This window comes from Dama dama, chromosome 32 (assembly GCF_033118175.1).
Source record: "Dama dama isolate Ldn47 chromosome 32, ASM3311817v1, whole genome shotgun sequence".
Classification (NCBI taxonomy): domain Eukaryota; kingdom Metazoa; phylum Chordata; class Mammalia; order Artiodactyla; family Cervidae; genus Dama; species Dama dama.
The window spans coordinates 32422817-32435189 of NC_083712.1; the positions used below are offsets into that span (position 1 = coordinate 32422817).

Genomic DNA, 12373 nt, shown 5'->3' on the forward strand with positions numbered 1-12373 from the left:
AGATGTTGGAAGGATTTGATCCGATATTTTGTACATCATTGTTTGTATGTTAGAGTATTTAATGAGAAATGTTAGAACTGCAGAAATGGAAAAGACATTTCCCCATGGCCAGCAGGTGTGACCTGTGGAAGCTCAGTTCTAAGATACTGTTCCAACCAAAGGTAGTTTACCATCTCAATAACAAGATGGATACCTGTCACACAATTACAGAATAATATAGGAATTTAAATAATCAAACTTAGGACCTCCCTGGTGGTCCAGTGGTTAAGACTCCTCCTTCCAATGCAGGGTGTGCATGTTTGATCCCTCGTCGGGGAGCTAAACTCACATGCCGCAGGGCCAAAAAACCTAATCAGAAAACAGAAGCAGTATTGTAACAGATTCAATAAAGACTTAAAAAATGGTCCACATCAAAAAACAAAAATCTTAAAAAAACACTATCTCATGTGATTTTTAAAAACTGTAAAAATTTGAAAAACAAACAAACAAAAACACGATAGGCTTGTACAGTATCCTGTATCTCTCCTTTATAGCATTTGTCACATGTGTCATTTTATTTATTTTTTAAAATAATTTTTTAAATTTATTTTAATTTTTTGGCGGCGCTGGGTCTTTGTTGTCGCCTGGGCTTTTCTCTAGTTGTGGTGAGCGGGAGATGCTGTCTAGTCGTGGTGCTCGGGCTTCTCATTGCAGTGGCGTCTCCCGTTGCAGAACACTGCTCTAGAGTGTGCCGGCTTCGGTAGTTTCAGCATGTGGTCTCAGTAGCTGCAGGTCCCGGCTCTAAAGTACAAGATCAATAGTTGTGGCCCACAGACTTTGTTGCTCCAGGGCATGTGGGATCTTCCCAGACCAGGATCGAATCCAGGTCTCCTGCATTGGCAGACCGAGACACCAGGGAAGCCCATGTGTCCAATTTTATTTTTATATGTGTGGCTGTTAGATCGTTTGTGCCCTCACCAGCCTGTTAGCTCTATAAGTCTGGGGCTGGATCCAGTTTTGTTCACCATCATAGTCCTCAGAGTGGAGGAAAGTGCCCCACACAGAACAGGCCCTCGGCACACAGGTGGGATGCAATAATTGAATGTGAGAATCTAACCACATCAGAAAGACAGAGTGGTTTAGCAGTCCACAGCATGGTCTGTGCGGTTAGATCTATCTGCAGACTACTAGATGATTACTTGTGTGTTCTTGGGTAAGATCTTTAAAGTAAATCAATGTTTTATTCCATTATCTCTGCATAAAATGGGGAGAATTATCATTCCCACCAGGACGGTTCATTGTGAGGAGTGAATGACATGGGCAAAGTACCTGGCTCATAGTAACTGCGCAATAAATAGTACTGATGAGTATTACCTTTGAAAGTATTCCAACAGTTGCTTTTATGAGGTTGAGGCGGAAACTAGCAGAAATTATGAATCTAGTTTCTCGTCTTCATTTCTAAAAGAAGAAAAGAAATGAGATGTGTATCCTGCTTGTATGCATTCTTCACTCGCTCATTGCATCTGATGAAGCCCCAAAACTAGTGTTCTGGGGTGAGCGTTTAACTTGTTGAAAGTCAGCAGACCTGGCTCCTGAGCCCCTCTGGGCTGTGCTAGTGAGCCAACGACATCCATCAAAGCTGCAGGCCAGCACAGGCAGCAGGGCAGTGGCCCTGGGACATGCAAGGTTCAGGGTCTGTGTGACGCTGAGCCTTCCAACCACAGTCCTTAGATCTCTGCAGGAACCACAGCGAGTCTTCAGGGCCCAACATCTCAAGGATCCCCTTCCTGTGAAATTTCAGAGGTTTCTCCTGGGTCACGGAGACTTGGGTAGTAGTTAGCATAAATATTCTCACGTCCCCGCCCCAAATCCCAATTTAAAAACTGGCTTAAAATCCAAACATGATCAAATGTGTATTCCCCACGTGGGAGGAACTGGCAAACCAGGTTGGTGAGCATCAGAAACGAAATCACCTGCCCACCTAGTTGCTCAGTCGTGTCCGACTTTTTGTGACTCTTACGGACTGTAGCCCGCCAGGCTCCTCTGTCCATGGGGATCCTCCAGGCAAGAATACTGGAATGGGTTGCCTTGCCCTCCTCCAGGGGATCTTTCCAACCCAGGGATTGAACCCAGGTCTCCCGCATTGCAGGTGGATTCTTTACCGTCTGAGCCACCAGGGAAGCCCATCTGCCCAATAGTTTACTGGCAAAGGAAGGAGTTTCTACTCCGGTTTTACCTGAGCGGCAAGAACCAGGTGGACCACGTGCAGGATAGGTGATAACAAGCTCCAAAATCTCACCTCCCCCGCCATATTCCAGACGGCACAGATCATCCCCTCAAGTCCCCTCATTAGAAATTCATCCTTTTAGTGAAGTTATTGACCTTTCCCTACAGTTCTTTTACTGCAGTGTTTTAAGTCTCTCTCACTACCTGTATTATTAGCAGGCTCCTGTGGACTGATGTAACAGTTCCTTTATCCCAGCCCCCAGAAGGTTGGATGGCAAAGATGAAAGGCACTGGGGGATGGGGGTGCCTTGTGGATTTCACAGTTGAAGGAGGCTGGGTTGAGTTTGAAAGCCAGGAATATGCCCTGCTTTTGATTTGAATCATTGAGGATTTTATATTCTCTTTATTTTTAAAAAAAGATTTTTTTTTTTGATGTGGATCATTTCTAAAGTCTTTATTGAATTTTTTCCAGTATTGCTTCTGTTTCGTGTTTTGGCTTTTTGGCTACGAGCCAAGTAGGATCTTAGCCGCCTGACCAGGAATTTAACCCACACCCCCTGTATTAGAAGGCGAGGTCTCACATGGATGGAGTCTATCATGCAGAGTGAAGTAAGTCAGAAAGAGGAAAACAAATATTGTATATTAATGCATATATGTGGGATCTAGAAAAATGGTACAGCTGAATCTATTTCCAAGACAAGGAATGGAGACATTGACATAGAGAACAGACATGTGGACCCGGTGGAGGAAGGGGAGGGTGGGAGATTGAAATTGACAGATATACACTACCACGTGTAAAATAGACAGCTAGTGAAAACCTGCTATAAAGCACAGGAAGCCCAGCTCAAAGCTCTGTGATGACCTAGATGGGTGGGATGGGGGTGAGCGGGGAGGGAGCTCCAAGAGGGAGGGGATGGATTATACACACAGCTGGTTCACTTCATCGCACAGCAGAAACTAACACAATATTGCAAAGCAATTATATTCTAAAGATTTTTTTAGTTAATTAATTAAAAAATAGGTGAAGTCTCAACCACTGGGCCACCGGGGAAGTTCCGATGTTTTCTTTAAAGGACTGTAATTCAAAGAAAAAAAGCTTTTAAGAGTAACTCACACATTCATTTATTCATGTTCACCAAGTGCCTGCTCTGTGCCAGACATTATTCAAGGTAGAGTCTCCCCCCGAGCCCCTACCTTTTGAGAGGCAAGAGGCAAATACAAAGGAAGACCCTGGCCTGTGTCCCCCCTCTTCTTCTCATCTTACCCCGAAACTTTCTCCCACACAGGAAGGCCCCTCTGCAAACTGTGTGGATGCTCCAGCCAGTCTGTCGAAGCTCCATCCACACCCATTTCGCTAGAGTCTTAGGAGGACAGACTCAAGGAAGAGGCTGATGCAGACTCTGGAAGTGGGCTTGAGGCCAACATGTGGGTTCTTGGAGCATGTTCTAGAAGCAGGGGCGTGGGCTCCATGTCCATAGCCACTTACCCACACAGACTCTTCACCTCGACAGCGGGGGTGAGGGAGGCATGACCAGAGAAGGGCCAGAGAGAGCCTCCTACAGCCTGATGGGGTGTAAGGGCAGTATTGATTCCAGATGCAGGGAATGCATGAAGAAACGTACCACAATCTCTGCCTTCAGGTTGTGTACACTCCAGCGGAGGGAGACAGACTATAAACAAATACATAGCAAAAAGTAAATAGCTACATGTATAGTATACTTAGGGGCTTCCCTGGTGGCTCAGTTGGAAAAGAATCTGCCTGCAATGTGGGAGACCCAGGTTCGATCCCTGGGTAGGGAAGATGCCCTCGAGAAGGGAATGGCAACCCACACAAGTATTCTTGCCTGGAGAACCCCATGGGAAGAGGAGCCTGGTGGGCTACAGCCCATGGGGTTGCAGAGAGTCGGAGGTATTTGATAGTAATAAGTGCTGTGGAGAAGACAAGAGGGACAGACAGTGCAATTTTAAATAATGCGATTTGAGCAAGGTACTGTACTGGGATTGCTGTAATAAAGTATCACAAGCTAGGTGGTTTAAACAGCAGAGATATATTGTCTCATGGAAGTCTGAATCTAAGGTATTGGTAGTGTCTGTTCCTCCTGAGGCTGTGAGGGAGAATTGGTCCCGTGTCTTTCCCCTGGCTCCTGGTAACCTCAGGTCTTCCTTGACTGGTAGATGGCTGTCTTCTCCTTGTGCCTTCACACCATCTTTCCTTTGCATGCGTCTGTCTCTGTTTCTAAGTGTCATCTTTCTACAAGGACACCAGTCATGTTGGGTTAGGATCGCACCCTAATGAATGACTTCATCTTCTGGTGATCATCTGCAAAGATCTTTTTTCCATATAAGGTCATAGTCACAGGCACTAGGAGTTGGGATTTCAACATATTCCAAAGGGACACAAGTCAACCCTTATCAGAAAGCTTTATTGTCAAAATGCTGCTGCTGCTGCTGCTAAGCCCAAAGGTGAAGGGTTAAGGGGGTGAACCATGCTGAGATCTGGGGCAAGGGATTTACAGCAGAGGAAACAGCACATCCAAAGCTGCTCATTCCTCCAGAACAACATTTTGGTGGGTTAACACAACGAGCCTGGAAGGTCAGGGAAAGAGAGTCTGCAGCGGAATAATGCATTCCTGGGACTTCCTTGGTGGTACAGTGGCTAAGACTCCGTGTTCCCAATGCAGGTGGCCTGGGTTCAATCTCTGGTCAGGGAACCAGATTCCATATGCTGCAACTAAGAGTTCACATGCCGCAAAAAACACTGTGAGTCAAGATCCCACATGCTGCAACAAAGATCAGAAATCCTGATTGCCACAACTAAGACCGGGCGCAGGCAAATAAATAAAACATTTTTTAAAGAAAAAGAAGAAATGACCCATCCACCTCTCATGGATGTCCTCCATAACCTCAAAGTCCATCCTTTTAAAATATTGGAGTCTCTTACATTTCCCGAGAGCAAGGTGTAAGGTCACCGGAAACAGAGAATGAGTCCCCTACCTCCTGGTGGTCAGTGAACACGGGTGATGCTGAGGGTACACAAGCCACCATTCTCTTTCATCTCCCCTCCAAGAAGTGGCCTGTACCCTTCAGGCCAGGAGGAGCCCATGGGACAAAAGGGAGTGTGGCTGGAGGCAGGTAAGGGCTAAGATGACACAAGGGAGTCAAGTTTATCATTGAAAGATGCCTATGGAATTTTGAGGATGAGATGAGATGAGATGGTTGGATGGCATCACCGACTCAATGGACATGAGTTTGAGCAAGCTCTGGGAGTTGGTGATGGACAGGGAGGCCTGGCGTGCTGCAGTCCATGGGGTCGCAAAGAGTTGGACACGACTGAGCGACTGAACTGAATGGAATTTTGTCATCATTTATTGCTACTCTCTTGTCACGTTCAGTCCCCCATAACATGACCATCACTGACAGCTTTCATTCAAATTTTCTTAGTATTTTTTTTCTTAGTTTTTAATTGGAGGATATTTGCTTTACAATGTTGTATTGGTTTCTGATGTACAATGCGAAACATCTTAGCTTCTGAAATCCTATCTTACCAATGAAAATTAGAGAAGTAAAAGATAAAAGTTAAGTTTCCTGGAATTCAAGTTTAGAGTAAGAGGAACCAGCCATGGATAGTTAGCGTGTGTGTTAATCGCTCAGTCATGTCCAACTCTTTGCAACCCCATGGACTGTAGCCCGCCAGGCTCCTCTGTCCATGGGATTTCCCAGGCAAGAATACTGGAGTAGGTTGCCATTCCCTTCTCTAGAGGATCTCCCCAACCCAGGGATCAAACCCGGGATCAAACCCGGGTCCTCTGAAGTGCAGAGCCACTAGGCAAGTTTTCAGTTAACACACAAAAGAGAACAGGCACGTTTCCTGGAATGCAAATTTAGAGTAAGAGGAAACGTCTTTAGTTGAAATCTGACAGCCGCTGATCAAGCCCAGCGTTGCAAAAGGACCCACGTAGCCTCAAAAATTCTCCCTGATGTGTCTCATTTCAACTCAGATCAGGAGTGGAACGGGCAGTTCCTCAGACTTCCACTGAATCATGCCTAACCTTCTGGCTTCACTTATCTCCAGGCTGGAATGCTCTCTGCAGCCGTCAGCCATCACCCCCCACCCTTCCCCTCATCCTGCTCTGTCCTCAGATAACAGTCCTCTCCAAAGAGGCCCTGTTCCCACCACGTTTGGAACGCTTCAGAGGCAAACTGAATGTGAATCAGAACCCAAGTCCCTTCATGCCATTTGGTTCACCTTCCTCTCACATTCCACACCTCGCCCTTAGCTGGAGGGGCCCGGGTGGTTTTCTGCTCACGACTCCCCCAGTTCCGCCTGACCCGGCCCAGGCTTGTTGGGAGACTGAGTCCTTTGTTCCCGTCCCCCTTGGGGCCCTGGGCACCCTTCCTCGCCATCCCAGCTCTGCAACAAACAGTCTCCTCCTTGTCTGCCCAAGGCCCACTCTGGATCCAAGTTCCCGTGTAAGGCTCTGGCCCCGTTGTTATTTTCTAGTGATGTGTACCCTTGGTTTCTCCCTCAGGCTGGGACAGGAAGCCCAGAACGTTCTTTAAAGCATGGCAGAGGGAGAAAAGAGACAGCATCAGCCAGTCCCAGAGCTTTGCGCTTTCTGGGGTTTTCAAAGTAGAAAACAGCTTCCTTTCCAGGGCTCCCCTATCTCCTCCAAAATGGAGGCGCTTGGTGCCTAGGGGTGTGGGCAGCCCCCCTAGGCGGGTTGTCTGTGTCATCAGGAATGTCAGGATGGGTAAGGGAGAAGGGTGAACAAAAGGCCTTGTGTGTGCCCAGCAAAATTTCCTTGGAACCTATCAACTCCCAAATATCCTTAAAGGGCTTGAAAATCAATCCGTATTGAGCATCCCTCAGGCGCCTTGCACATTCATTTTCCTTGTATAGTTTCATCGTTATTTGTAGGCAGATGTACACATGCAAACCACTGTGGGGTAGGTTTTATCATCCTCATTTTACAGATGCAGAAACTGAGGTGTGCTGTGTTAAAGACTTCGTGGGTCACAGAGCTAGTAAGGCGTGTAGCCCAGACTGAACTCGGTCCTGAGTTCAAACTCTGCACTCTTCCATTTCCTCTTATTTAAAAATAAATATTGCTGTTTTTCTGAATATCTAAGGGATACATACTCTTTTTTTAATGTATTTTTCTATTGAAGAATAGTTTATTTACAATGTTGTATTAGTTTTTGGTGTACAGCAAAGTGATTCAGATATACATATTCTTTTTTTGGATTCTTTTCCTTTAGGTTTATTATAGGATATCAAACATAGTTCTCTGTGCTATACAGTAGATCCTTGTTGTTTATCTAAGTTTTTTTAATACAGTAACGTGTATCTGTTACTCCCATACTCCTGATTTATCCCTCCCCTCCCTTCTTCCCCTTCGGTAACCATAAGTTTGTTTTCTATGTCTATAAATCTGTTTCTGTTTTGTAAATAAGTTCATCTGCATCATTTTTTTTTTTTTAGATTCCACATATAAGTCCTAAAAGTTTCCCTCTAAGCACTGTTTTTGCTGCATAGTTTAAGCTGTATTTTCATTTTGTTCAAAATATTTTAAAATTTCTCTTGAGATTTCTTCCTTGAACCATGTGTTATTCAGATGTGTCTTGGGGATTTTCCAGCTATCTTTTTACTCTTATTTCTAGTTTAATTCCTGCATGATCTGAAGGCAGACATTGGATGATTTCTATTCTTTTACAACCACTGAAGTATGTTTTATGGCCTAAAAGGTGTTCTATCTTGGTAAATGTTCCACATGAGCTTGAGAAGAATGTATATTCCATTGCACTTGGATGAAGTAGTCCATAGATGTCTATTCTATCCCATGGATTAATGGTGCTATTGAGTTCAACTATGTCCTTACTGATTTTTTGCTTCATGAATCTGTCCATTTCTGACATAGGGGTGTTGAAGTCAGTATCTATGATAGTGGATTGATTTCCTTGCAATTTTTCCTTACATTCCATCAGTTTTGCTTCACATATTTTGAGGCTCTGCTGTTAGGCACATATACATTAAACACTGTTATTTCTTCTAAGTAACTTCTTAAGTCTAAGGTTATGATACCTTGTACAATTTTATGTCCTTTTTTCTCACTAAAAACAGGATTTTGCTCCTAGGCATAAGCCCTTTCCACTACATAAGTCTAATATTAATCAACTCGGTTGAGACCAGTTTGTGCTGATTCACAGCATTGCCTGGCAAGATGCTATTCATGTGTTCTGGAAAGTGGTAGGAGGGGGTACAGAACTTCAGGTGGAAGAGGGGTTGAGAGCAAGTCCTTGACAGCTGGCAGCCATTATCGACAGGGGAGATGGCAGAAGAACAGGCAGAAGTTTCAGTTATTGGGTGAGACAGCAGTCAGCATCGGCACAGATTGGACCAGTGATGCTCTTTCCATCTGAACACCTTGCCTGTTAGTGCAGAGTTAGGATCAGGAACCCAAAGTAGAAGGTATTTGGGGTACTTCTTAAGACAGAAGCCATGTGGGCAAAGGACAGGGCAAGGTTGAGAGCCCACACAGAGTAGACACCAAGGTGAATACCACTCACCCAGGCTGAGAGCCCAGGGCTCTGCTAGATGGCGCCTGCAGTCCCTGGGAGCCTTCCCATTTGTTGCCTCGGAGCTGTGCTTCACTTCCTGTCACCTGGGCAGCCGAGCCACAGTCTGAAAGTGAGTCATGACAGATGTTTGACATGTACAGCCTCATTAGTAACCACCTCTGGGAATTTCTTCAATTACTTTCCCAATCAATTCACTTGTCTTCTGGAGCTTTGGCCTTGATTGGCCATGCCTGTGCTCAGAATGCAAGAAGGAAAAAGGCTCTACTAAATAAAGGGTTGAGCAATGTTAAAGTAGTAGGTTGGGTGAGGGTGATGACCTTAACGGTACTGAATCAGCTGTGTTTTATACTATTCCCAGTTTCGAGGTCTCCAAGGTCTATGCCCAACGCAATCATGTGCTGAGCTTCAGGACTTCCAGACCCCTCACACAACAGTAACCCTGAGTAAGCTTTTAGTGCCAACCAAGTCACTAGCTCCTAAGATAAGGGCTGACTTTGTCTTGCCTTCTAAGAGGGGCTTTGGCATCTTTCATGGACTAAAATTTTTCCTGAGCCATCTTTTGCTTTCACTGGAATACAGTTGTTGCTTTTCCACAATGGATTAATAAAGAATGTTCTAGAACTGGCAATCGGATTCTCTCATAAGCATCGCCTTGAAGCCAAGAGACAGTGTAGTATAATCCCAGAGATTGAAGTCTCAGACTTTGAATCAATGTTATGACCAAGTGCAGTGGAAGGAAGAGCGGAGCAGGAGGGGGAAGGAGTACAGAGATGTGGTCAGGATGCGGAGGCAGGCACGCCTTCGCTCCTTCCTGCCTTGTTACTTACCCAGCTCGTTACTTACCCCGAGCTTCAGTTCCCGCAGCAAGAATTCCCAGCATGGCCTCCTGCAGAGGGATTCCTTATCTGTTTATTGAGCATCTATTAAGCACTGTGAGCCTCTGTCAAGCACAGCCCGGTATTCCTCATCTTCTATCCCAAATGCCTGATACAATGTCTGGTACATTTCAAGCATTTTATCAACAATTATTGAATAAGTAAATAAATGTATGGGTGGGGAAAAAAATGAATGGAGAAAGAAATGAGTCAGTGTAGAACTACTGACCTTTGAGAATCTGCTTTGGAAGGGCTGAAGGTTAGAGGAAGTGCTGGTCTTGATGTCCCTAGCAGTCACTGGTACCAGCCACGGAAGTAAGCAGAAATAAAAGAGTTGGCTCCCTTGAAAATACACAGCCCGTAGAAACAAGGTTGCTATGAAAGGGATGGAAAAAGCCAGAAGTTAACCAGCTCCATTGTATAAGGAGCAATGTGGCCCAGCAAGACGGTTGGGCCAATTTCATTAATGCCCTTAATGATTAATTTCTTAGTTAATAATTGACATGCCGGGTAGCAGAGAAGCCTGAAAACTGAAATGGCGATTGTTTCATTATTTCGGATTCTCGTGTGTGTCTGGGTCCTGTTAATAGTCACCATGGGAAACATCTGCGGCGGAAAGGTGCGCTTTTAACCTTCTGACATGTTTAAATAAATTCAAATAAAATAAACGTAAATACAGGTCTCCTGGGATACCAGAAGAGGGATGAGCATCATCAAGAAGGAGTACTGGACTTCCTTAAATATCTGGGTGCTCTGAACAGGTCCTCATTTAAGATCTGAGGCTCTCCAAACAGGGCTGCCAGAGAATCGAGTCACCCCACATGAATTGGGGGAGACTCGTATAACAGGAAGAGCGCTGGAGATTTTTGCTCTGTCATTTCCTCTTTGAATACAACAGAAAAGTCTATTTAGCCAGGATTCTGGAACTCTGCCGACGCTTCCTGTCCTATCTGACTGTAAAATTCAACAGGGGATCATAAATAATAGACTCGAGGCCAAAAATACATCTGGGGAATCCTGTCAAAGAGAAGGGCTGACGTCAATGACTTCTGCATGGCCTCTGATATTTAGTCCCAAGAGTGAGAAGCGAGAATACAGCTGAGGGGAGGGAATGAGGCAGGGACTCGGCTCAGCCCAGGTAGCCCTGGTGTTCTCTGATCTGTGGCTGCATAAAAGTTTCCCCAGGGCTTAGCAGGTTAAAACAGCAGTCTGTCTCATGACCTTGGGGGTCAGGAATTTGGGTAAGTTCAGTTGGGCAATTTTTCTGCTTCACATGTATCACCTCAGGAGTTCTCAGCTGGAGAGTCCGTGGCTTCACCCCTCTACTCACATGTCTTGAGCCTGGTGGGCTTGACTGGAACTGCTGAGCGGAGCGTGTTCCTGAGATCTCATGGCATGGCAGTCTCAGGGCAGACAACCTCCCACATGGTGGCCCAGGGCTCCTAGAGAAAGTGTTCCAGGAGACCTGGGTGGAAACTGCACAACTTCTTAGGTCTTTACCCCCAGAAGTTCTAGAATGTCCCTTGGACAGCATTCTACTAGTTGAGCAGGTCACTAAGGACAGGCCAGCTCCAAGGGGAGAGGCTTGAGACTCCTCCTCCAGATGGGAGAAGTGTGTGCCCAGCTGATCAGTTGTGTCTGACTCTCTGCAACCCCGTGGACTGTAGCCAACCAGGCGCCTCTGTCCATGGGGATTTCCCAGGCAAGAATACTGGAGTGAGTTGCTGTTTCCTACTCCAGGGGATCTTCCCCACCCAGGGATCGAACCCACGTTTCCTGCCTTGGCAGGCAGATTCTTTATCACTGAGCCACCTGGGAAGCCCTGTTGGTGGGAGAAAGAGCAAGCATTTGTGGCCCCATTAACCTAGGCCATTGGAGAATGGAAGAAATGTCCCCCCCAGTGGAGGGTGGCCACCTGCAGAAGCCTATTTTCATTTCTCTGCAATAGCAAGGAGACTGGAGAGATGAAAGGTAGGTCTTTCTCTTTTTTTTTTTTTGCCCCCACCCCCACCTCAGCACTGCACAGCATGTGGGATCTTAGTTCACCAACCCATGGATCTAAACTGCATCCCCAGCAGTGGAGGGCAGAGTCTTAACCACTGGGCCTCCAGGGAAGTCCCACAGGGCAGGTCTTGAACACATCCTCCCAACCTCTCCCAGGGACTCAAGGGTGTTGCAAACAGCCCCAGAGACCTGGAGACCCAGGGCCTTCCCAGTGAGTACCTTTTTCTGAAATGAAGAGCTCTCTCTGACCTCCCTCCCTAAGATTTCAACACATCTCATCTACAAAGTCATATACCTCTGGAGGTCTTGAAAAAACAGAGATGCTCTTTCTGCAGCCACACTGATGAGGAAATTGATGAGGAAACCAAAGCACAGGCCTCAGACCCGGCACATCCTATAAACATTTATGTGGGGGCCTTTCTTCACCTGTTAAAGACATAATTCTTCATAAACTTTTCCACAATGTTTTCCAGTTCCTAAACACAGGGCAGCAAGGTTATGGGTGAAGACAATCCATGCATTCCATGACAGACGTTTATTGCCCTCAATCCCAGGGCAGACAGAGCCAGCTCCTAGCAGTACAAGGAAGGAAGGAACCTGTAGACCCTTCACACCAAGTGAGTCATAGGTAATGACAAGAGCCCAGAACTCTACAAAACCTTCTCAAAACTCCCTGAGTAAGGACTATCATTTAACCTCCTCACAGACGA

The 12373-nt window shown here is 45.9% G+C and overlaps 1 long non-coding RNA gene across 3 annotated transcripts; it reads right to left on the bottom strand.

Moving 5' to 3' along the window:
• Positions 1-609: 609 nt before the first annotated feature.
• On the bottom strand, positions 610-11210 carry LOC133050408 (uncharacterized). Of its 3 annotated transcripts, XR_009691606.1 has the most exons (6): positions 10990-11210; positions 9889-10034; positions 9628-9670; positions 8773-8887; positions 1354-1437; positions 610-780 (listed from the first exon to the last, which is right to left on the bottom strand). It is a non-coding gene; the product is annotated as an uncharacterized LOC133050408 (long non-coding RNA). The 3 variants fall into 3 exon arrangements; XR_009691607.1 differs by lacking the exons at positions 610-780; positions 1354-1437 and adding an exon at positions 4486-4985; XR_009691605.1 differs by lacking the exons at positions 610-780; positions 1354-1437 and adding an exon at positions 7630-8634.
• Positions 11211-12373: the final 1163 nt, after the last annotated feature.